The 26,612-nt window shown below is 44.4% G+C and overlaps 1 long non-coding RNA gene across 1 annotated transcript; it reads right to left on the bottom strand.

Moving 5' to 3' along the window:
• Positions 1-2,646: 2,646 nt before the first annotated feature.
• Positions 2,647-5,210, bottom strand: LOC140110434 (uncharacterized). The gene is made up of 5 exons (XR_011851478.1): positions 4,881-5,210; positions 4,472-4,586; positions 4,191-4,395; positions 3,707-4,060; positions 2,647-3,051 (listed from the first exon to the last, which is right to left on the bottom strand). It is a non-coding gene; the product is annotated as an uncharacterized lncRNA (long non-coding RNA).
• Positions 5,211-26,612: the final 21,402 nt, after the last annotated feature.

Below are 26,612 nucleotides of genomic sequence, written 5' to 3'. Positions count from 1 at the left end.
GTATTGGGGCTGATGAGTGATTAGTGATGATGATGTATCGGGGCTGATGAGTGATTAGTGATGATGTATCGGGGCTGATGAGTGATTAGTGATGATGATGTATCAGGGCTGATGAGTGATTAGTGATGATGTATCGGGGCTGATGAGCGATTAGTGATGATGATGTATCGGGGCTGATGAGCGATTAGTGATGATGATGTATCGGGGCTGATGAGTGATTAGTGATGATGATGTATCGGGGCTGATGAGTGATTAGTGATGATGTATCGGGGCTGATGAGTGATTAGTGATGATGATGTATCGGGGCTGATGAGTGATTAGTGATGATGATGTATCGGGGCTGATGAGTGATTAGTGATGATGATGTATCGGGGCTGATGAGTGATTAGTGATGATGATGTATCGGGGCTGATGAGTGATTAGTGATGATGATGTATCGGGGCTGATGAGTGATTAGTGATGATGTATCGGGGCTGATGAGTGATTAGTGATGATGTATCGGGGCTGATGAGTGATTAGTGATGATGATGTATCGGGGCTGATGAGTGATTAGTGATGATGATGTATCGGGGCTGATGAGTGATTAGTGATGATGTATCGGGGCTGATGAGTGATTAGTGATGATGTATCGGGGCTGATGAGTGATTAGTGATGATGTATCGGGGCTGATGAGTGATTAGTGATGATGATGTATCGGGGCTGATGAGTGATTAGTGATGATGTATCGGGGCTGATGAGTGATTAGTGATGATGTATCGGGGCTGATGAGTGATTAGTGATGATGATGTATCGGGGCTGATGAGTGATTAGTGATGATGATGTATCGGGGCTGATGAGTGATTAGTGATGATGATGTATTGGGGCTGATGAGTGATTAGTGATGATGATGTATCGGGGCTGATGAGTGATTAGTGATGATGTATCGGGGCTGATGAGTGATTAGTGATGATGATGTATCAGGGCTGATGAGTGATTAGTGATGATGTATCGGGGCTGATGAGCGATTAGTGATGATGATGTATCGGGGCTGATGAGCGATTAGTGATGATGATGTATCGGGGCTGATGAGTGATTAGTGATGATGATGTATCGGGGCTGATGAGTGATTAGTGATGATGTATCGGGGCTGATGAGTGATTAGTGATGATGATGTATCGGGGCTGATGAGTGATTAGTGATGATGATGTATCGGGGCTGATGAGTGATTAGTGATGATGATGTATCGGGGCTGATGAGTGATTAGTGATGATGATGTATCGGGGCTGATGAGTGATTAGTGATGATGATGTATTGGGGCTGATGAGTGATTAGTGATGATGATGTATCGGGGCTGATGAGTGATTAGTGATGATGATGTATCGGGGCTGATGAGTGATTAGTGATGATGATGTATCGGGGCTGATGAGTGATTAGTGATGATGATGTATCGGGGCTGATGAGTGATTAGTGATGATGTATCGGGGCTGATGAGTGATTAGTGATGATGTATCGGGGCTGATGAGTGATTAGTGATGATGTATCGGGGCTGATGAGTGATTAGTGATGATGATGTATCGGGGCTGATGAGTGATTAGTGATGATGTATCGGGGCTGATGAGTGATTAGTGATGATGTATCGGGGCTGATGAGTGATTAGTGATGATGTATCGGGGCTGATGAGTGATTAGTGATGATGTATCGGGGCTGATGAGTGATTAGTGATGATGTATCGGGGCTGATGAGTGATTAGTGATGATGTATCGGGCTGATGATTTGAACAATATTTATATAGTTGGGTCTATCAAACTGTAAGACACCCAGTACAATAGCTTAAATTTAAAGAAGAAAAGCGGATGTCTATGAAATTTTTCAATGCAAAATAACAATTTTATTTAGTTATAGAAGACAAATACATTTAAAAACATTTAAAAAGCACAATTCTGTGCTGCACATGCCCCACTATCACAAATGGTAGATAAATCTGCTAAGGATATAGTAGGTAAATGGAGATATAGGTCATTGAGGCTGAAGTTAAAATGGACATAAGTAGAAATGAAAGACCAAAGTGAGCAACAGGCATATAGTCTGTAGAAAGTCACAATTTACCTCAATGTCTAGATCCTCCAGCTTGGGGATAGAAGGGGCAGGAAACAGTCCCCACGCGTTCCGCCTGTCTGGGCAGGCTTCCTCAGGGGTAATGTGCAGAAAGGAAGTTCAAGGAATATATAGGGTACTCACCCCCAGAGTCTAACATTCAACAGCTGTGTCCAGTGAGTGCCTGCGTGTGGCGTGCGTTTCAGTTGGCCGGATGTGACGCAATGCGTTCCAGCCGGTCAGTGGAGTGTCACTTCCGGGGTTTGCAATCCACGATATTTAGGCGCTGCTGCGACAAATTAGGCGCTACTGCGCCACAAAAACAACACATTCATACAGGTACAAGGTGCATGCGCATAAGTGGTATAGCAATAAGTGAGCAAGCGCCGAAAGCATTATGAGCCCTAAAATACCCTAGGGCTGAAAAAAGTGCCTAAGTGCAATCAAAGATAATAAAGAGTTTTTTGGGTTTAAAAAAATTACAGAGTATTGACACAGCTGCCAAAAAAAAAAAAAAAAAAAAAAAAGGTCAGACTCTGAGGGTGAGTAAGAAACATAGAATAGATACCATATATAAATCTTATCAGCATAATGAACTTACAAATATAATAGTTAAACACAATGTGTTGGAATTGGCTAAAATGGATAAATAGTGTGCATAATAATCAACAGTAATGAACAATATAATATAGTTTTCGTAGTTTTAGGACTCAAAAAAGTCAGAGACATAAAGAGTTAGAGCGTTTAGTACCACAATATTTAAAATTTGAAGCTTGAGACACATGGCGAAGTGAGAAGTATGGACGAGAAGAGAGAAATCATATCCATGAAGATGTCAACTGATGTACATTCTTGGGGAAGTTTAAGACCAGGGGTGGAGCCTCCAATGCGGACAGATGATTAACAAGGTATCGGAGAAGTCGAAGGTTTGAGGATCAGATGGAGTAATAAATTCATAACGTACAGGGTCATAACCATCTAAAAAGAGTGTTCCAAAAGAAAATGTAAAATTAGTAAGTGATAGATATGTGGAAAACCTAGTGAACATAAAAGACGTGAGGAAGAACATATAGAAGCAAGCAGACTACACGGCGGTGACCTGAGGGATATCAAGTTCACCGCCGCGTAGTAGCCGGCAACAATGTAGGAAAAGGTCCATTAATAAATGTGTATCTAAATCATAAGAGGACCAATGTGTGATGGAGTGATAAGTAGACGATGATGAGGATGATTCCTGTGAGCAACCTGCAATAAGAGAGGAGGAAGAAGGGAGAAGGGGGTTGGGGGGGGGGGAAAGGGAGAAGGTAGGGAGAAGAAGAATAGAAAGAGGAGAATAAGTAAGAGAATGGACTAGTGAGTAAGTGAGAAATGGGAGACAATAAACCCTTACATAAGTGGAAATTGTATATCTAATCCTTATAAAAACCCGCATATAGGAGGTCTTCGTTTAATCCAGAGGGGGCCAGTGAATTGAGTTGATAAATCCACTTAGATTCTATTCGGAGGAGCTCTTTAGTCCGATTTCCCCCCCGTGGGTTCCAGTGTAACCTCTCCATTCCACAAACCCGAAGACTGTGGTTTTTGCCCTGGTGTGCCTGATGGAAATGGGCAGCCACCGATGAGAGGGTCTTACCTTTCATGAGGTCATTGGCGGCCGTTGTGATGGAAGAGAGGTGCTGTTGTATTCGTTTTCGCAGTTCTTGTCCCGTCTGTCCAACGTAAATCATGGGGCAGGAGCATGTGAGCACGTAGACCACTTCTTTGGTCCTGCAATTTATATAGTCGTAAAGTCTATATGATGATTGGTTGTTAGGATGAACAAAGGTACTGGTCTTTAGAATCCGTGGGCAGACCGAGCAGTCCCCACAGGGGAATGAACCCTTTAGGCGTTGACCCCTAGCGAGCGATGTGGTGGGTCTCTGAAAGTGACTGGAAGTAAGTACATCTTTAAGATTCCGTGCCCTTCTAGAGATCAACCTCGGTTTATCTGAAATATGAACATGTAATCTTTTGTCACTCAGCAAAATATCCCAGTTATTTTCCAAGATGTGGTAGATATCTGACCACTGATTGTTAAAGGTAGTGATCAGGCAGGGTTTGGATTCAGTGTTCCGTACCTGAGGTTCCAGTAGGGTCTTGCGGTCACTGTCCCTGGCCCTGATGAATGCCTTGGAGATAACCTTCTTCGGGTATCCCCGTGCTTGGAATCTTTCAGTTAGGTCTTTTGCATGTGTGCGGAAATCCATATCATCGCAGCAATTTCGACGGACACGGAGGAATTGTCCCACTGGAATGCTCGTTCTTAAGTGTTTGGGGTGAAAACTGGCAAAAGACAGAAGGTTGTTGGTAGCGGTCGGTTTCCTAAACAGTGATGTTAACAGACGAGTCCCATTCTTACCAATCTTCAAATCCAGAAATTCAACAGAAGTTTCAGAGGTATGAGCCGTGAGTTTAATTTTCCAGGGATTAGAGTTCAGACATCTGAAAAAATCCTGAAATTCATCAGTCGTTCCCTGCCAAACCAGAAGCACATCATCAATATACCTATGCCATCCCACCACATGAGCCCGGAACGCAGCCAATTGGTACACGATGCGCTCCTCCCACCACCCCAAAAATAGGTTGGCGTAGGCCGGAGCGCACCGTGCACCCATGGCGGTTCCTGACACCTGTTTGAAGTATGATCTGTCAAATATAAAATAATTTTGGTGGAGGATTAAGGCTAATAGGTCTAAAATGAATGAGTCGTGTCGTCGATCGAGTGATCCTTCTTTGTCGAGAAAATATTCCACAGACTCCAGACCTACCTGATGACCAATAATGGTGTAGAGGGATTCCACATCAAGTGTGATTAGTAGTGCATTCGTCGGGATGGTCAGATTTTCGATCTGTTGTATCAAGTGTGTAGTGTCACGGACGTACGCAGGGAGTTTGAGGACCATCGGCTGTAGAAAAAAATCAACATATGAGCAAAGTTTTTCATTCAGTCCCCCAATTCCAGATACTATTGGCCTACCTGGAGGCTCTTGTAGGGACTTATGAATCTTGGGCAACATATAGAAGGTCGGGATTTTTGGGTTGTCCACCGTCAAAAATTTGTTTTCTTTTTTGTTGATGATACCGCAGTCAAGTGCCGCTTTAAGTGTGCGGTCAGTTTTATTCTTAAATACCTGCGTTGGGTCAGAGGGGAGCTGCACATAGAAATCTTTGTTATCAAGTTGTCGTTTCGCTTCCTTGATATATAATTCAACTGGCCAAATCACGATGTTACCCCCCTTGTCTGCTTCCTTTATTAGGAAGTTCTTGTTGTTACGTAAACCCATCAAAGCTTGCCGTTCCTGTTTAGTTAGATTCTCCATTCTGTTCTTATCGTCCCTCAACTTTTTGATATCCGCCGTTACCCGCTCAAAGAAGATTTGTATAGCCGGGAAAAGTTTAAAGTTTGGGGTGTTTTGTGATGGAGTTCGCATAGGAAAAGATTTCCTACCTGTCGGTGTGTCATTTTCATCCAGCAATTCCAATAGGTCCCTCAGGACGCGTCTGTCATTTTCGGGTAGGGCATCCATCAATGACGGTTGGTGGTACAGTAACTTAAACGTTAGCTGTCGACAAAAGAGATATACATCTTTGGTTAACTCAAATTTGTTAAGTGTATTCATAGGTGAAAATGACAATCCTTTTTGTAAGATCCCAATCTCAGTTGCAGTAAACTCATATGTGGATAAGTTAATAATCTGTAAGGTATTTGAAGTACCTTTCTTCCCCCTTGCCGGTCTGTCTCTCTTGTAGGTTGGTGACCAATCACGGTGTCGTGGTGCTCTTTTCTTGTTTTTAGAGCTTGTACCTTCATCTTGTGATGTATCTTGCTCACTAGTGTCTGAAGATGGTAGCTCACTAGAGGCAGATTGTGTATAAGAAGTAGTTGGCCGGGGACGTTGAAAGGTGCGTCTCCTGTTGCCTTTATGGTTCCACTTGAAGATACGTCCATTCTCATAGTCCCTTTTGTCTCTGGCAAATTTCTCCTTTTTGCCCTTAATTATTTCCTTTTCATATGCATCAATAGTTTCTTTAAGTTTCGCTTGGAATGGGATGACCTGCGTGTCTCGGTCAAACTTCTCAAGGTCGACCTCCGCTTTTTTAATCTGTTCACGAATTCGGCTTAGAAGGCCTCTATCGTGATCTAGGAGCATATTGATCAGTATAAATGAGCATTGGTGTAAACCTTTTTCCCAGCGCTCTTTCTCGTCATCTACCACTTCCCATGATGGGAAGATATGTATTCTCAAGCCCCTAGGCGACATTTTTAATTTGTGATATTCCTCCAAACTCCTAATGTTCCACCAGACTCTCGTCAGAGCTCTATGTGCCTCCAATAAATCGTTACTCACGGTTTTAAAATCATCGTCCTGTCTCACTTCACCTGTATTTGAAAAAATGGAAGGGACCTGATGAGTCCAAGCTGCCTCACGGGCTTGTAGGTCCATCTTAAAGGTACAACTAGGGTATAAGAGAGAGTAATAAGTTAGGCCAAAGCCTAGTCAACACTGTGTTTTTGTCACATGACCCAGAGAAATACACTGTATGTATAGGACAGTGTCACAAATAGATACTTTGAACAATATTTATATAGTTGGGTCTATCAAACTGTAAGACACCCAGTACAATAGCTTAAATTTAAAGAAGAAAAGCGGATGTCTATGAAATTTTTCAATGCAAAATAACAATTTTATTTAGTTATAGAAGACAAATACATTTAAAAACATTTAAAAAGCACAATTCTGTGCTGCACATGCCCCACTATCACAAATGGTAGATAAATCTGCTAAGGATATAGTAGGTAAATGGAGATATAGGTCATTGAGGCTGAAGTTAAAATGGACATAAGTAGAAATGAAAGACCAAAGTGAGCAACAGGCATATAGTCTGTAGAAAGTCACAATTTACCTCAATGTCTAGATCCTCCAGCTTGGGGATAGAAGGGGCAGGAAACAGTCCCCACGCGTTCCGCCTGTCTGGGCAGGCTTCCTCAGGGGTAATGTGCAGAAAGGAAGTTCAAGGAATATATAGGGTACTCACCCCCAGAGTCTAACATTCAACAGCTGTGTCCAGTGAGTGCCTGCGTGTGGCGTGCGTTTCAGTTGGCCGGATGTGACGCAATGCGTTCCAGCCGGTCAGTGGAGTGTCACTTCCGGGGTTTGCAATCCACGATATTTAGGCGCTGCTGCGACAAATTAGGCGCTACTGCGCCACAAAAACAACACATTCATACAGGTACAAGGTGCATGCGCATAAGTGGTATAGCAATAAGTGAGCAAGCGCCGAAAGCATTATGAGCCCTAAAATACCCTAGGGCTGAAAAAAGTGCCTAAGTGCAATCAAAGATAATAAAGAGTTTTTTGGGTTTAAAAAAATTACAGAGTATTGACACAGCTGCCAAAAAAAAAAAAAAAAAAAAAAAAAGGTCAGACTCTGAGGGTGAGTAAGAAACATAGAATAGATACCATATATAAATCTTATCAGCATAATGAACTTACAAATATAATAGTTAAACACAATGTGTTGGAATTGGCTAAAATGGATAAATAGTGTGCATAATAATCAACAGTAATGAACAATATAATATAGTTTTCGTAGTTTTAGGACTCAAAAAAGTCAGAGACATAAAGAGTTAGAGCGTTTAGTACCACAATATTTAAAATTTGAAGCTTGAGACACATGGCGAAGTGAGAAGTATGGACGAGAAGAGAGAAATCATATCCATGAAGATGTCAACTGATGTACATTCTTGGGGAAGTTTAAGACCAGGGGTGGAGCCTCCAATGCGGACAGATGATTAACAAGGTATCGGAGAAGTCGAAGGTTTGAGGATCAGATGGAGTAATAAATTCATAACGTACAGGGTCATAACCATCTAAAAAGAGTGTTCCAAAAGAAAATGTAAAATTAGTAAGTGATAGATATGTGGAAAACCTAGTGAACATAAAAGACGTGAGGAAGAACATATAGAAGCAAGCAGACTACACGGCGGTGACCTGAGGGATATCAAGTTCACCGCCGCGTAGTAGCCGGCAACAATGTAGGAAAAGGTCCATTAATAAATGTGTATCTAAATCATAAGAGGACCAATGTGTGATGGAGTGATAAGTAGACGATGATGAGGATGATTCCTGTGAGCAACCTGCAATAAGAGAGGAGGAAGAAGGGAGAAGGGGGTGATGAGTGATTAGTGATGATGATGTATCGGGCTGATGAGTGATTAGTGATGATGTATCGGGGCTGATGAGTGATTAGTGATGATGTATCGGGCTGATGAGCGATTAGTGATGATGATGTATCGGGGCTGATGAGTGATTAGTGATGATGTATCGGGGCTGATGAGTGATTAGTGATGATGATGTATCGGGGCTGATGAGTGATTAGTGATGATGTATCGGGGCTGATGAGTGATTAGTGATGATGATGTATCGGGGCTGATGAGTGATTAGTGATGATGATGTATCGGGGCTGATGAGTGATTAGTGATGATGATGTATTGGGGCTGATGAGTGATTAGTGATGATGTATCGGGGCTGATGAGTGATTAGTGATGATGATGTATCGGGCTGATGAGTGATTAGTGATGATGTATCGGGGCTGATGAGTGATTAGTGATGATGTATCGGGCTGATGAGCGATTAGTGATGATGATGTATCGGGGCTGATGAGTGATTAGTGATGATGATGTATCGGGGCTGATGAGTGATTAGTGATGATGATGTATCGGGGCTGATGAGTGATTAGTGATGATGATGTATCGGGGCTGATGAGTGATTAGTGATGATGTATCGGGGCTGATGAGTGATTAGTGATGATGATGTATCGGGGCTGATGAGTGATTAGTGATGATGTATCGGGGCTGATGAGTGATTAGTGATGATGTATCGGGGCTGATGAGTGATTAGTGATGATGATGTATCGGGGCTGATGAGTGATTAGTGATGATGTATCGGGGCTGATGAGTGATTAGTGATGATGATGTATCGGGGCTGATGAGTGATTAGTGATGATGTATCGGGGCTGATGAGTGATTAGTGATGATGTATCGGGGCTGATGAGCGATTAGTGATGATGATGTATCGGGGCTGATGAGTGATTAGTGATGATGATGTATTGGGGCTGATGAGTGATTAGTGATGATGATGTATCGGGGCTGATGAGTGATTAGTGATGATGTATCGGGGCTGATGAGTGATTAGTGATGATGATGTATCAGGGCTGATGAGTGATTAGTGATGATGTATCGGGGCTGATGAGCGATTAGTGATGATGATGTATCGGGGCTGATGAGCGATTAGTGATGATGATGTATCGGGGCTGATGAGTGATTAGTGATGATGATGTATCGGGGCTGATGAGTGATTAGTGATGATGTATCGGGGCTGATGAGTGATTAGTGATGATGTATCGGGGCTGATGAGTGATTAGTGATGATGTATCGGGCTGATGAGTGATTAGTGATGATGATGTATCGGGGCTGATGAGTGATTAGTGATGATGATGTATCGGGGCTGATGAGTGATTAGTGATGATGATGTATCGGGGCTGATGAGTGATTAGTGATGATGATGTATCGGGGCTGATGAGTGATTAGTGATGATGATGTATCGGGGCTGATGAGTGATTAGTGATGATGATGTATCGGGGCTGATGAGTGATTAGTGATGATGTATCGGGGCTGATGAGTGATTAGTGATGATGTATCGGGGCTGATGAGTGATTAGTGATGATGATGTATCGGGGCTGATGAGTGATTAGTGATGATGATGTATCGGGGCTGATGAGTGATTAGTGATGATGTATCGGGGCTGATGAGTGATTAGTGATGATGTATCGGGGCTGATGAGTGATTAGTGATGATGTATCGGGGCTGATGAGTGATTAGTGATGATGATGTATCGGGGCTGATGAGTGATTAGTGATGATGTATCGGGGCTGATGAGTGATTAGTGATGATGTATCGGGGCTGATGAGTGATTAGTGATGATGATGTATCGGGGCTGATGAGTGATTAGTGATGATGATGTATCGGGGCTGATGAGTGATTAGTGATGATGATGTATTGGGGCTGATGAGTGATTAGTGATGATGATGTATCGGGGCTGATGAGTGATTAGTGATGATGTATCGGGGCTGATGAGTGATTAGTGATGATGATGTATCAGGGCTGATGAGTGATTAGTGATGATGTATCGGGGCTGATGAGCGATTAGTGATGATGATGTATCGGGGCTGATGAGCGATTAGTGATGATGATGTATCGGGGCTGATGAGTGATTAGTGATGATGATGTATCGGGGCTGATGAGTGATTAGTGATGATGTATCGGGGCTGATGAGTGATTAGTGATGATGATGTATCGGGGCTGATGAGTGATTAGTGATGATGATGTATCGGGGCTGATGAGTGATTAGTGATGATGATGTATCGGGGCTGATGAGTGATTAGTGATGATGATGTATCGGGGCTGATGAGTGATTAGTGATGATGATGTATCGGGGCTGATGAGTGATTAGTGATGATGTATCGGGGCTGATGAGTGATTAGTGATGATGTATCGGGGCTGATGAGTGATTAGTGATGATGATGTATCGGGGCTGATGAGTGATTAGTGATGATGATGTATCGGGGCTGATGAGTGATTAGTGATGATGATGTATCGGGGCTGATGAGTGATTAGTGATGATGTATCGGGGCTGATGAGTGATTAGTGATGATGTATCGGGGCTGATGAGTGATTAGTGATGATGTATCGGGGCTGATGAGTGATTAGTGATGATGATGTATCGGGGCTGATGAGTGATTAGTGATGATGTATCGGGGCTGATGAGTGATTAGTGATGATGTATCGGGGCTGATGAGTGATTAGTGATGATGATGTATCGGGGCTGATGAGTGATTAGTGATGATGTATCGGGGCTGATGAGTGATTAGTGATGATGTATCGGGGCTGATGAGTGATTAGTGATGATGTATCGGGGCTGATGAGTGATTAGTGATGATGTATCGGGCTGATGATTTGAACAATATTTATATAGTTGGGTCTATCAAACTGTAAGACACCCAGTACAATAGCTTAAATTTAAAGAAGAAAAGCGGATGTCTATGAAATTTTTCAATGCAAAATAACAATTTTATTTAGTTATAGAAGACAAATACATTTAAAAACATTTAAAAAGCACAATTCTGTGCTGCACATGCCCCACTATCACAAATGGTAGATAAATCTGCTAAGGATATAGTAGGTAAATGGAGATATAGGTCATTGAGGCTGAAGTTAAAATGGACATAAGTAGAAATGAAAGACCAAAGTGAGCAACAGGCATATAGTCTGTAGAAAGTCACAATTTACCTCAATGTCTAGATCCTCCAGCTTGGGGATAGAAGGGGCAGGAAACAGTCCCCACGCGTTCCGCCTGTCTGGGCAGGCTTCCTCAGGGGTAATGTGCAGAAAGGAAGTTCAAGGAATATATAGGGTACTCACCCCCAGAGTCTAACATTCAACAGCTGTGTCCAGTGAGTGCCTGCGTGTGGCGTGCGTTTCAGTTGGCCGGATGTGACGCAATGCGTTCCAGCCGGTCAGTGGAGTGTCACTTCCGGGGTTTGCAATCCACGATATTTAGGCGCTGCTGCGACAAATTAGGCGCTACTGCGCCACAAAAACAACACATTCATACAGGTACAAGGTGCATGCGCATAAGTGGTATAGCAATAAGTGAGCAAGCGCCGAAAGCATTATGAGCCCTAAAATACCCTAGGGCTGAAAAAAGTGCCTAAGTGCAATCAAAGATAATAAAGAGTTTTTTGGGTTTAAAAAAATTACAGAGTATTGACACAGCTGCCAAAAAAAAAAAAAAAAAAAAAAAAAAGGTCAGACTCTGAGGGTGAGTAAGAAACATAGAATAGATACCATATATAAATCTTATCAGCATAATGAACTTACAAATATAATAGTTAAACACAATGTGTTGGAATTGGCTAAAATGGATAAATAGTGTGCATAATAATCAACAGTAATGAACAATATAATATAGTTTTCGTAGTTTTAGGACTCAAAAAAGTCAGAGACATAAAGAGTTAGAGCGTTTAGTACCACAATATTTAAAATTTGAAGCTTGAGACACATGGCGAAGTGAGAAGTATGGACGAGAAGAGAGAAATCATATCCATGAAGATGTCAACTGATGTACATTCTTGGGGAAGTTTAAGACCAGGGGTGGAGCCTCCAATGCGGACAGATGATTAACAAGGTATCGGAGAAGTCGAAGGTTTGAGGATCAGATGGAGTAATAAATTCATAACGTACAGGGTCATAACCATCTAAAAAGAGTGTTCCAAAAGAAAATGTAAAATTAGTAAGTGATAGATATGTGGAAAACCTAGTGAACATAAAAGACGTGAGGAAGAACATATAGAAGCAAGCAGACTACACGGCGGTGACCTGAGGGATATCAAGTTCACCGCCGCGTAGTAGCCGGCAACAATGTAGGAAAAGGTCCATTAATAAATGTGTATCTAAATCATAAGAGGACCAATGTGTGATGGAGTGATAAGTAGACGATGATGAGGATGATTCCTGTGAGCAACCTGCAATAAGAGAGGAGGAAGAAGGGAGAAGGGGGTTGGGGGGGGGGGAAAGGGAGAAGGTAGGGAGAAGAAGAATAGAAAGAGGAGAATAAGTAAGAGAATGGACTAGTGAGTAAGTGAGAAATGGGAGACAATAAACCCTTACATAAGTGGAAATTGTATATCTAATCCTTATAAAAACCCGCATATAGGAGGTCTTCGTTTAATCCAGAGGGGGCCAGTGAATTGAGTTGATAAATCCACTTAGATTCTATTCGGAGGAGCTCTTTAGTCCGATTTCCCCCCCGTGGGTTCCAGTGTAACCTCTCCATTCCACAAACCCGAAGACTGTGGTTTTTGCCCTGGTGTGCCTGATGGAAATGGGCAGCCACCGATGAGAGGGTCTTACCTTTCATGAGGTCATTGGCGGCCGTTGTGATGGAAGAGAGGTGCTGTTGTATTCGTTTTCGCAGTTCTTGTCCCGTCTGTCCAACGTAAATCATGGGGCAGGAGCATGTGAGCACGTAGACCACTTCTTTGGTCCTGCAATTTATATAGTCGTAAAGTCTATATGATGATTGGTTGTTAGGATGAACAAAGGTACTGGTCTTTAGAATCCGTGGGCAGACCGAGCAGTCCCCACAGGGGAATGAACCCTTTAGGCGTTGACCCCTAGCGAGCGATGTGGTGGGTCTCTGAAAGTGACTGGAAGTAAGTACATCTTTAAGATTCCGTGCCCTTCTAGAGATCAACCTCGGTTTATCTGAAATATGAACATGTAATCTTTTGTCACTCAGCAAAATATCCCAGTTATTTTCCAAGATGTGGTAGATATCTGACCACTGATTGTTAAAGGTAGTGATCAGGCAGGGTTTGGATTCAGTGTTCCGTACCTGAGGTTCCAGTAGGGTCTTGCGGTCACTGTCCCTGGCCCTGATGAATGCCTTGGAGATAACCTTCTTCGGGTATCCCCGTGCTTGGAATCTTTCAGTTAGGTCTTTTGCATGTGTGCGGAAATCCATATCATCGCAGCAATTTCGACGGACACGGAGGAATTGTCCCACTGGAATGCTCGTTCTTAAGTGTTTGGGGTGAAAACTGGCAAAAGACAGAAGGTTGTTGGTAGCGGTCGGTTTCCTAAACAGTGATGTTACCAGACGAGTCCCATTCTTACCAATCTTCAAATCCAGAAATTCAACAGAAGTTTCAGAGGTATGAGCCGTGAGTTTAATTTTCCAGGGATTAGAGTTCAGACATCTGAAAAAATCCTGAAATTCATCAGTCGTTCCCTGCCAAACCAGAAGCACATCATCAATATACCTATGCCATCCCACCACATGAGCCCGGAACGCAGCCAATTGGTACACGATGCGCTCCTCCCACCACCCCAAAAATAGGTTGGCGTAGGCCGGAGCGCACCGTGCACCCATGGCGGTTCCTGACACCTGTTTGAAGTATGATCTGTCAAATATAAAATAATTTTGGTGGAGGATTAAGGCTAATAGGTCTAAAATGAATGAGTCGTGTCGTCGATCGAGTGATCCTTCTTTGTCGAGAAAATATTCCACAGACTCCAGACCTACCTGATGACCAATAATGGTGTAGAGGGATTCCACATCAAGTGTGATTAGTAGTGCATTCGTCGGGATGGTCAGATTTTCGATCTGTTGTATCAAGTGTGTAGTGTCACGGACGTACGCAGGGAGTTTGAGGACCATCGGCTGTAGAAAAAAATCAACATATGAGCAAAGTTTTTCATTCAGTCCCCCAATTCCAGATACTATTGGCCTACCTGGAGGCTCTTGTAGGGACTTATGAATCTTGGGCAACATATAGAAGGTCGGGATTTTTGGGTTGTCCACCGTCAAAAATTTGTTTTCTTTTTTGTTGATGATACCGCAGTCAAGTGCCGCTTTAAGTGTGCGGTCAGTTTTATTCTTAAATACCTGCGTTGGGTCAGAGGGGAGCTGCACATAGAAATCTTTGTTATCAAGTTGTCGTTTCGCTTCCTTGATATATAATTCAACTGGCCAAATCACGATGTTACCCCCCTTGTCTGCTTCCTTTATTAGGAAGTTCTTGTTGTTACGTAAACCCATCAAAGCTTGCCGTTCCTGTTTAGTTAGATTCTCCATTCTGTTCTTATCGTCCCTCAACTTTTTGATATCCGCCGTTACCCGCTCAAAGAAGATTTGTATAGCCGGGAAAAGTTTAAAGTTTGGGGTGTTTTGTGATGGAGTTCGCATAGGAAAAGATTTCCTACCTGTCGGTGTGTCATTTTCATCCAGCAATTCCAATAGGTCCCTCAGGACGCGTCTGTCATTTTCGGGTAGGGCATCCATCAATGACGGTTGGTGGTACAGTAACTTAAACGTTAGCTGTCGACAAAAGAGATATACATCTTTGGTTAACTCAAATTTGTTAAGTGTATTCATAGGTGAAAATGACAATCCTTTTTGTAAGATCCCAATCTCAGTTGCAGTAAACTCATATGTGGATAAGTTAATAATCTGTAAGGTATTTGAAGTACCTTTCTTCCCCCTTGCCGGTCTGTCTCTCTTGTAGGTTGGTGACCAATCACGGTGTCGTGGTGCTCTTTTCTTGTTTTTAGAGCTTGTACCTTCATCTTGTGATGTATCTTGCTCACTAGTGTCTGAAGATGGTAGCTCACTAGAGGCAGATTGTGTATAAGAAGTAGTTGGCCGGGGACGTTGAAAGGTGCGTCTCCTGTTGCCTTTATGGTTCCACTTGAAGATACGTCCATTCTCATAGTCCCTTTTGTCTCTGGCAAATTTCTCCTTTTTGCCCTTAATTATTTCCTTTTCATATGCATCAATAGTTTCTTTAAGTTTCGCTTGGAATGGGATGACCTGCGTGTCTCGGTCAAACTTCTCAAGGTCGACCTCCGCTTTTTTAATCTGTTCACGAATTCGGCTTAGAAGGCCTCTATCGTGATCTAGGAGCATATTGATCAGTATAAATGAGCATTGGTGTAAACCTTTTTCCCAGCGCTCTTTCTCGTCATCTACCACTTCCCATGATGGGAAGATATGTATTCTCAAGCCCCTAGGCGACATTTTTAATTTGTGATATTCCTCCAAACTCCTAATGTTCCACCAGACTCTCGTCAGAGCTCTATGTGCCTCCAATAAATCGTTACTCACGGTTTTAAAATCATCGTCCTGTCTCACTTCACCTGTATTTGAAAAAATGGAAGGGACCTGATGAGTCCAAGCTGCCTCACGGGCTTGTAGGTCCATCTTAAAGGTACAACTAGGGTATAAGAGAGAGTAATAAGTTAGGCCAAAGCCTAGTCAACACTGTGTTTTTGTCACATGACCCAGAGAAATACACTGTATGTATAGGACAGTGTCACAAATAGATACTTTGAACAATATTTATATAGTTGGGTCTATCAAACTGTAAGACACCCAGTACAATAGCTTAAATTTAAAGAAGAAAAGCGGATGTCTATGAAATTTTTCAATGCAAAATAACAATTTTATTTAGTTATAGAAGACAAATACATTTAAAAACATTTAAAAAGCACAATTCTGTGCTGCACATGCCCCACTATCACAAATGGTAGATAAATCTGCTAAGGATATAGTAGGTAAATGGAGATATAGGTCATTGAGGCTGAAGTTAAAATGGACATAAGTAGAAATGAAAGACCAAAGTGAGCAACAGGCATATAGTCTGTAGAAAGTCACAATTTACCTCAATGTCTAGATCCTCCAGCTTGGGGATAGAAGGGGCAGGAAACAGTCCCCACGCGTTCCGCCTGTCTGGGCAGGCTTCCTCAGGGGTAATGTGCAGAAAGGAAGTTCAAGGAATATATAGGGTACTCACCCCCAGAGTCTAACATTCAACAGCTGTGTCCAGTGAGTGCCTGCGTGTGGCGTGCGTTTCAGTTGGCCGGATGTGACGCAATGCGTTCCAGCCGGTCAGTGGAGTGTCACTTCCGGGGTTTGCAATCCACGATATTTAGGCGCTGCTGCGACAAATTAGGCGCTACTGCGCCACAAAAACAACACATTCATACAGGTACAAGGTGCATGCGCATAAGTGGTATAGCAATAAGTGAGCAAGCGCCGAAAGCATTATGAGCCCTAAAATACCCTAGGGCTGAAAAAAGTGCCTAAGTGCAATCAAAGATAATAAAGAGTTTTTTGGGTTTAAAAAAATTACAGAGTATTGACACAGCTGCCAAAAAAAAAAAAAAAAAAAAAAAAAGGTCAGACTCTGAGGGTGAGTAAGAAACATAGAATAGATACCATATATAAATCTTATCAGCATAATGAACTTACAAATATAATAGTTAAACACAATGTGTTGGAATTGGCTAAAATGGATAAATAGTGTGCATAATAATCAACAGTAATGAACAATATAATATAGTTTTCGTAGTTTTAGGACTCAAAAAAGTCAGAGACATAAAGAGTTAGAGCGTTTAGTACCACAATATTTAAAATTTGAAGCTTGAGACACATGGCGAAGTGAGAAGTATGGACGAGAAGAGAGAAATCATATCCATGAAGATGTCAACTGATGTACATTCTTGGGGAAGTTTAAGACCAGGGGTGGAGCCTCCAATGCGGACAGATGATTAACAAGGTATCGGAGAAGTCGAAGGTTTGAGGATCAGATGGAGTAATAAATTCATAACGTACAGGGTCATAACCATCTAAAAAGAGTGTTCCAAAAGAAAATGTAAAATTAGTAAGTGATAGATATGTGGAAAACCTAGTGAACATAAAAGACGTGAGGAAGAACATATAGAAGCAAGCAGACTACACGGCGGTGACCTGAGGGATATCAAGTTCACCGCCGCGTAGTAGCCGGCAACAATGTAGGAAAAGGTCCATTAATAAATGTGTATCTAAATCATAAGAGGACCAATGTGTGATGGAGTGATAAGTAGACGATGATGAGGATGATTCCTGTGAGCAACCTGCAATAAGAGAGGAGGAAGAAGGGAGAAGGGGGTGATGAGTGATTAGTGATGATGATGTATCGGGCTGATGAGTGATTAGTGATGATGTATCGGGGCTGATGAGTGATTAGTGATGATGTATCGGGCTGATGAGCGATTAGTGATGATGATGTATCGGGGCTGATGAGTGATTAGTGATGATGATGTATCGGGGCTGATGAGTGATTAGTGATGATGATGTATCGGGGCTGATGAGTGATTAGTGATGATGTATCGGGGCTGATGAGTGATTAGTGATGATGATGTATCGGGGCTGATGAGTGATTAGTGATGATGTATCGGGGCTGATGAGTGATTAGTGATGATGTATCGGGCTGATGAGCGATTAGTGATGATGATGTATCGGGGCTGATGAGTGATTAGTGATGATGTATCGGGGCTGATGAGTGATTAGTGATGATGATGTATCGGGGCTGATGAGTGATTAGTGATGATGATGTATCGGGGCTGATGAGTGATTAGTGATGATGATGTATCGGGGCTGATGAGTGATTAGTGATGAAGATGTATCGGGGCTGATGAGTGATTAGTGATGATGATGTATCGGGGCTGATGAGTGATTAGTGATGATGTATCGGGGCTGATGAGTGATTAGTGATGATGATGTATCGGGGCTGATGAGTGATTAGTGATGATGATGTATCGGGGCTGATGAGTGATTAGTGATGATGATGTATCGGGGCTGATGAGTGATTAGTGATGATGTATCGGGGCTGATGAGTGATTAGTGATGATGATGTATCGGGGCTGATGAGTGATTAGTGATGATGATGTATCGGGGCTGATGAGTGATTAGTGATGATGTATCGGGGCTGATGAGTGATTAGTGATGATGTATCGGGGCTGATGAGTGATTAGTGATGATGTATCGGGGCTGATGAGTGATTAGTGATGATGATGTATCGGGGCTGATGAGTGATTAGTGATGATGATGTATCGGGGCTGATGAGTGATTAGTGATGATGATGTATCGGGGCTGATGAGTGATTAGTGATGATGTATCGGGGCTGATGAGTGATTAGTGATGATGATGTATCGGGGCTGATGAGTGATTAGTGATGATGTATCGGGGCTGATGAGTGATTAGTGATGATGATGTATCGGGGCTGATGAGTGATTAGTGATGATGATGTATCGGGGCTGATGAGTGATTAGTGATGATGATGTATCGGGGCTGATGAGTGATTAGTGATGATGATGTATCGGGGCTGATGAGTGATTAGTGATGATGTATCGGGGCTGATGAGTGATTAGTGATGATGATGTATCGGGGCTGATGAGTGATTAGTGAAGATGTATCGGGGCTGATGAGTGATTAGTGATGATGATGTATCGGGCTGATGAGTGATTAGTGATGATGATGTATCGGGGCTGATGAGTGATTAGTGATGATGATGTATCGGGGCTGATGAGTGATTAGTGATGATGATGTATCGGGGCTGATGAGTGATTAGTGATGATGATGTTTCGGGGCTGATGAGTGATTAGTGATGATGATGTATCGGGGCTGATGAGTGATTAGTGATGATGATGTATCGGGGCTGATGAGTGATTAGTGATGATGATGTATCGGGGCTGATGAGTGATTAGTGATGATGTATCGGGGCTGATGAGTGATTAGTGATGATGATGTATCGGGGCTGATGAGTGATTAGTGATGATGTATCGGGGCTGATGAGTGATTAGTGATGATGATGTATTGGGGCTGATGAGTGATTAGTGATGATGATGTATCTGGGCTGATGAGTGATTAGTGATGATGATGTATCGGGGCTGATGAGTGATTAGTGATGATGATGTATCGGGGCTGATGAGCGATTAGTGATGATGATGTATCGGGGCTGATGAGCGATTAGTGATGATGATGTATCGGGGCTGATGAGTGATTAGTGATGATGATGTATCGGGGCTGATGAGTGATTAGTGATGATGATGTATCGGGGCTGATGAGTGATTAGTGATGATGATGTATCGGGGCTGATGAGTGATTAGTGATGATGTATCGGGGCTGATGAGTGATTAGTGATGATGATGTATCGGGGCTGATGAGTGATTAGTGATGATGATGTATCGGGGCTGATGAGTGATTAGTGATGATGTATCGGGGCTGATGAGTGATTAGTGATGATGATGTATCGGGGCTGATGAGTGATTAGTGATGATGATGTATCTGGGCTGATGAGTGATTAGTGATGATGATGTATCGGGGCTGATGAGTGATTAGTGATGATGATGTATCGGGGCTGATGAGCGATTAGTGATGATGATGTATCGGTGCTGATGAGTGATTAGTGATGATGATGTATCGGGGCTGATGAGTGATTAGTGATGATGATGTATCGGGGCTGATGAGCGATTAGTGATGATGATGTATCGGGGCTGATGAGTGATTAGTGATGATGATGTATCGGGGCTGATGAGTGATTAGTGATGATGATGTATCGGGGCTGATGAGTGATTAGTGATGATGTATCGGGGCTGATGAGTGATTAGTGATGATGATGTATCGGGGCTGATGAGTGATTAGTGAAGATGTATCGGGGCTGATGAGTGATTAGTGATGATGATGTATCGGGCTGATGAGTGATTAGTGATGATGATGTATCGGGGCTGATGAGTGATTAGTGATGATGATGTATCGGGGCTGATGAGTGATTAGTGATGATGATGTATCTGGGCTGATGAGTGATTAGTGATGATGATGTATCGGGGCTGATGAGTGATTAGTGATGATGATGTATCGGGGCTGATGAGTGATTAGTGATGATGATGTATCGGGGCTGATGAGTGATTAGTGATGATGTATCGGGGCTGATGAGTGATTAGTGATGATGATGTATCGGGGCTGATGAGTGATTAGTGATGATGATGTATCGGGGCTGATGAGTGATTAGTGATGATGTATCGGGGCTGATGAGTGATTAGTGATGATGATGTATTGGGGCTGATGAGTGATTAGTGATGATGATGTATCTGGGCTGATGAGTGATTAGTGATGATGATGTATCGGGGCTGATGAGTGATTAGTGATGATGATGTATCGGGGCTGATGAGTGATTAGTGATGATGATGTATCGGGGCTGATGAGTGATTAGTGATGATGATGTATCGGGGCTGATGAGTGATTAGTGATGATGTATCGGGGCTGATGAGTGATTAGTGATGATGATGTATTGGGGCTGATGAGTGATTAGTGATGATGATGTATCTGGGCTGATGAGTGATTAGTGATGATGATGTATCGGGGCTGATGAGCGATTAGTGATGATGATGTATCGGGGCTGATGAGTGATTAGTGATGATGATGTATCGGGGCTGATGAGTGATTAGTGATGATGATGTATCGGGGCTGATGAGTGATTAGTGATGATGATGTATCGGGGCTGATGAGTGATTAGTGATGATGTATCGGGGCTGATGAGTGATTAGTGATGATGATGTATTGGGGCTGATGAGTGATTAGTGATGATGATGTATCGGGGCTGATGAGTGATTAGTGATGATGATGATGTATCGGGGCTGATGAGTGATTAGTGATGATGATGTATCGGGGCTGATGAGTGATTAGTGATGATGATGTATCGGGCTGATGAGTGATTAGTGATGATGTATCGGGGCTGATGAGTGATTAGTGATGATGATGTATCGGGGCTGATGAGTGATTAGTGATGATGATGTATCGGGGCTGATGAGTGATTAGTGATGATGATGTATCGGGGCTGATGAGTGATTAGTGATGATGATGTATCGGGGCTGATGAGTGATTAGTGATGATGTATCGGGGCTGATGAGTGATTAGTGATGATGATGTATTGGGGCTGATGAGTGATTAGTGATGATGATGTATCGGGGCTGATGAGTGATTAGTGATGATGATGATGTATCGGGGCTGATGAGTGATTAGTGATGATGATGTATCGGGGCTGATGAGTGATTAGTGATGATGATGTATCGGGCTGATGAGTGATTAGTGATGATGTATCGGGGCTGATGAGTGATTAGTGATGATGATGTATCGGGCTGATGAGTGATTAGTGATGATGATGTATCGGGGCTGATGAGTGATTAGTGATGATGTATCGGGGCTGATGAGTGATTAGTGATGATGTATCGGGGCTGATGAGTGATTAGTGATGATGATGATGTATCGGGGCTGATGAGTGATTAGTGATGATGTATCGGGGCTGATGAGTGATTAGTGATGATGATGTATCGGGGCTGATGAGTGATTAGTGATGATGTATCGGGGCTGATGAGTGATTAGTGATGATGATGTATCGGGGCTGATGAGTGATTAGTGATGATGATGTATCGGGGCTGATGAGTGATTAGTGATGATGTATCGGGGCTGATGAGTGATTAGTGATGATGTATCGGGGCTGATGAGTGATTAGTGATGATGATGATGATGTATCGGGGCTGATGAGTGATTAGTGATGATGATGTATCGGGGCTGATGAGTGATTAGTGATGATGTATTGGGGCTGATGAGTGATTAGTGATGATGATGTATCGGGGCTGATGAGTGATTAGTGATGATGATGTATCGGGGCTGATGAGTGATTAGTGATGATGTATCGGGGCTGATGAGTGATTAGTGATGATGATGTATCGGGGCTGATGAGTGATTAGTGATGATGTATCGGGGCTGATGAGTGATTAGTGATGATGATGTATCGGGGCTGATGAGTGATTAGTGATGATGATGTATCGGGGCTGATGAGTGATTAGTGATGATGTATCGGGGCTGATGAGTGATTAGTGATGATGATGTATCGGGGCTGATGAGTGATTAGTGATGATGTATCGGGGCTGATGAGTGATTAGTGATGATGTATTGGGGCTGGCGGTCTGTACGGTGCGGAGCTCAGGTCTCTTGGTTTCTTTCCATGGCTGCCGGTCATTCGTGGGATGAGGGCGCCACCTGCTGGCTGCTGCATTGTATCCTCTGCCACTGATCTGGTGTATTATATATATGGGGGAATGCAGGGAATGAAGGATTTGTGCACCAGATGAAAGTTAAAAAATCTAAGCTTTAATTTGTCGTCTTCTTACATTAAAATCCAGGAGAAAATAATTTCCTTAGCATGCGATGTCTGTAGCCGCACAGCCCGGTAACCACGGGATGGTTGTCATGGTGATAATAAACCTACGTGACGCCCTTACTCATGGCTGTATATGACTGTGACATGGATATATAGCTGCACGTCTCTCCACCGTCCGTAATCATCCAACATGTGCGAGGGAAGAGGCGGGGCCTAATCCTAAAATCTTAGTAATAGCACCAATGGACTGGTTCTCTCCAACACTCCGGCTATAATGTCTGAGACACCTAATGTGAATGAGGCCAGACATATGAAAGCGGCCCTGGTGTTTGGAGATGGTCAGGCTCCTGCTACAACAGTCACGGACACATTGGGGCAGATTTACTTACCCGGTCCATTCGTGATCCAGCGGCCCGTTCTCTGCGGTGGATTCGGGTCCGGCCGGGATTCACTAAGGCAGTTCCTCCGCCGTCCACCAGGTGGCGCTGCTGCGCTGAAGAGCATCGGAACGTACTGGAATACACCGAGCCGGGTGAGCGGTGGTTTTTCCGAATCCGTTGGGGCTTCGTTTGGCCATGTCCCCCGATTTCCGTCGCGCGCATGCCGGCGCCGATGCGCCACAATCTGATCGCGTGTGCCAAAAACCCAATGGCTCATACAAACTCATGAAACTCATCATCTCCAACGACGATGATAAACTGCAGGAGATCCGAAATAATATAGACAAAACCAAAAACCAGATATCAGAACACGTGGACGAGCCCGGTATAGCCACGCGAATGGACACGTTACAAACTAATATTCATAAAGCTGACAAGGGACATCCATGATTGTGAGCACGACTAGGAATGGGGCGGATGGGATTGGACAGCGCCGCGCGGCAGGAGATGTCACCACAGCAAGGCAAAGGTTACTTCTAGCTCTGATGAGTTTGAAACCTCCAATTTGGACACAGACGCCTCAGAGGTCGAACCATCACAGGTCCGCGAAAACTCCCAACCGGGACATAGAAAAAAAGCAACCAATCACAGGAGAGAAAACTCAGGAGTAACGCCTGATCCTGATATAATGGACGTCCTCAATTTATCTGATTCTCCCCCCCTCACTACTACAAATAGAAGTATTCCGGACCGACCCAGAGAACCCGATACAAGGACCCGATACCAGGACCCGATACCAGGACCCGATACCAGGACCCGATACCAGGACCCGATACAAGGACCCGCACTGTGATCAAGGATCAACTTTATGACAATAAATTCAGCACCTGACGGCAGCGCCATCACTAGAATCAGGGAAGTGTGATGGTGACAAACTATCCAATCCAATCCCCCAGGGTACAGGCTATGGGTAAGGAAGCCACTGAACGTGATCCGAAAAAGCTTCATCAGCGCAACAATATATCACAGGACGACCCAAAAGTCATAAACCTGGCAGATGGGGGGGGGGGGGGGGGTGACGAGAGAATTCTATAGGCTTTCTAATCTGCCAATAATGTTTCCACTTGTGATTTGCATAATTCTCTCTTCCAATCCTACTAAAATATTCTCCGATGAAATGTTCCATATTACAGACGAGGGAGGAGCTCGCTGTCCTTACAGGAAGAGAGGGGGATTTTTTTTGAAAATTACAAATCCTGTCATACCTATTATGCAGGCGCTACCGAAAATACACAAGGGGGTTACCCCCCTCCCCCCCCCCCCCCATGAGACCTATAGACTCCGGAACAGGTTCCCTAGATGGCCGTTCATGTCAGTGGTTAGACCCTTGTAAGGAGGATCCCGGGTTATCTCCAGGACACGGCCGATGGACTTAGGGGGGTGCAGGACCACGTGGGAATCGGACTTTCCTTGGGTCACCTGTGACGTGGTTTCCCTGTACCCCACATATTATATGCCCCACATATTATCTGCCCCACATATTATCTGCCCCACATATTATCTGCCCCACATATTATCTGCCCCACATATTATATGCCCCACATATTATATACCCCACATATTATATGCCCCACATATTGTATGCCCCACATATTGTATACCCCACATATTGTATACCCCACATATTATATGCCCCACATATTATCTGCCCCACATATTATATACCCCATAATGTTGCCATACAAGCTCTTGATTTACCAGAAAATACAGTGCTTACCAGGAGAACTTACAGCTTTTTCTTAAAGAAGTGGCCTGGTACCTCGTGACCCATAATTTATTCAGTTTTGATGACAAATTTTATTTACAAACACAGGGGGTCTCGATGGGACCGAAATTTTCACCCACCTCTCACACAGGATGTACAGGCAGGGGGCGGGGCTGTGACTACCTCTCACACAGGATATACAGGCAGGGGGCGGGGCTGTGACTACCTCTCACACAGGATATACAGGCAGGGGGCGGGGCTGTGACTACCTCTCACACAGGATATACAGGCAGGGGGCGGGGCTGTGACTACCTCTCACACAGGATGTACAGGCAGGGGGCGGGGCTGTGACTACCTCTCACACAGGATGTACAGGCAGGGGGCGGGGCTGTGACTACCTCTCACACAGGATATACAGGCAGGGGGCGGGGCTGTGACTACCTCTCACACAGGATGTACAGGCAGGGGGCGGGGCTGTGACTACCTCTCACACAGGATATACAGGCAGGGGGCGGGGCTGTGACTACCTCTCACACAGGATGTACAGGCAGGGGGCGGGGCTGTGACTACCTCTCACACAGGATGTACAGGCAGGGGGCGGGGCTGTGACTACCTCTCACACAGGATATACAGGCAGGGGGCGGGGCTGTGACTACCTCTCACACAGGATATACAGGCAGGGGGCGGGGCTGTGACTACCTCTCACACAGGATATACAGGCAGGGGGCGGGGCTGTGACCACCTCTCACACAAGATATACAGGCAGGGGGCGGGGCTGTGACTACCTCTCACACAGGATATACAGGCAGGGGGCGGGGCTGTGACCACCTCTCACACAAGATATACAGGCAGGAGGCGGGGCTGTGACTACCTCTCACACAGGATATACAGGCAGGAGGCGGGGCTGTGACTACCTCTCACACAGGATATACAGGCAGGGGGCGGGGCTGTGACCACCTCTCACACAGGATATACAGGCAGGGGGCGGGGCTGTGACTACCTCTCACACAGGATGTACAGGCAGGGGGCGGGGCTGTGACTACCCATCACACAGGATATACAGGCAGGGGGCGGAGCTGTGACCACCTCTCACACAGGATATACAGGCAGGGGGCGGAGCTGTGACCACCTCTCACACAGGATATACAGGCAGGGGGCGGTGCTGTGACTACCTCTCACACAGGATATACAGGCAGGGGGCGGGGCTGTGACCACCTCTCACACAGGATATACAGGCAGGGGGCGGGGCTGTGACTACCTCTCACACAGGATGTACAGGCAGGGGGCGGGGCTGTGACTACCCATCACACGATATACAGGCAGGGGGCGGAGCTGTGACCACCTCTCACACAGGATATACAGGCAGGGGGCGGGGCTGTGACTACCCATCACACAGGATATACAGGCAGGGGGCGGGGCTGTGACTACCTCTCACACAGGATATACAGGCTGGGGGCGGGGCTGGGACCTCTCACACAGGATATACAGGCTGGGGGCGGGGCTGGGACTACCTCACACAGGATATACAGGCAGGGGGCGGTGCTGTGACTACCTCTCACACAGGATATACAGGCAAGGGGCGGGGCTGTGACCACCTCTCACACAGGATATACAGGCAGGGGGCGGGGCTGTGACTACCTCTCACACAGGATGTACAGGCAGGGGGCGGGGCTGTGACTACCCATCACACAGGATATACAGGCAGGGGGCGGAGCTGTGACCACCTCTCACACAGGATATACAGGCAGGGG

Source organism: Engystomops pustulosus, unplaced genomic scaffold (genome assembly GCF_040894005.1).
Source record: "Engystomops pustulosus unplaced genomic scaffold, aEngPut4.maternal MAT_SCAFFOLD_280, whole genome shotgun sequence".
Classification (NCBI taxonomy): Eukaryota; Metazoa; Chordata; class Amphibia; order Anura; family Leptodactylidae; genus Engystomops; species Engystomops pustulosus.
Note: the sequence above shows the minus strand (reverse complement) of the source record. Positions and strands in the feature narration are given on the sequence as shown.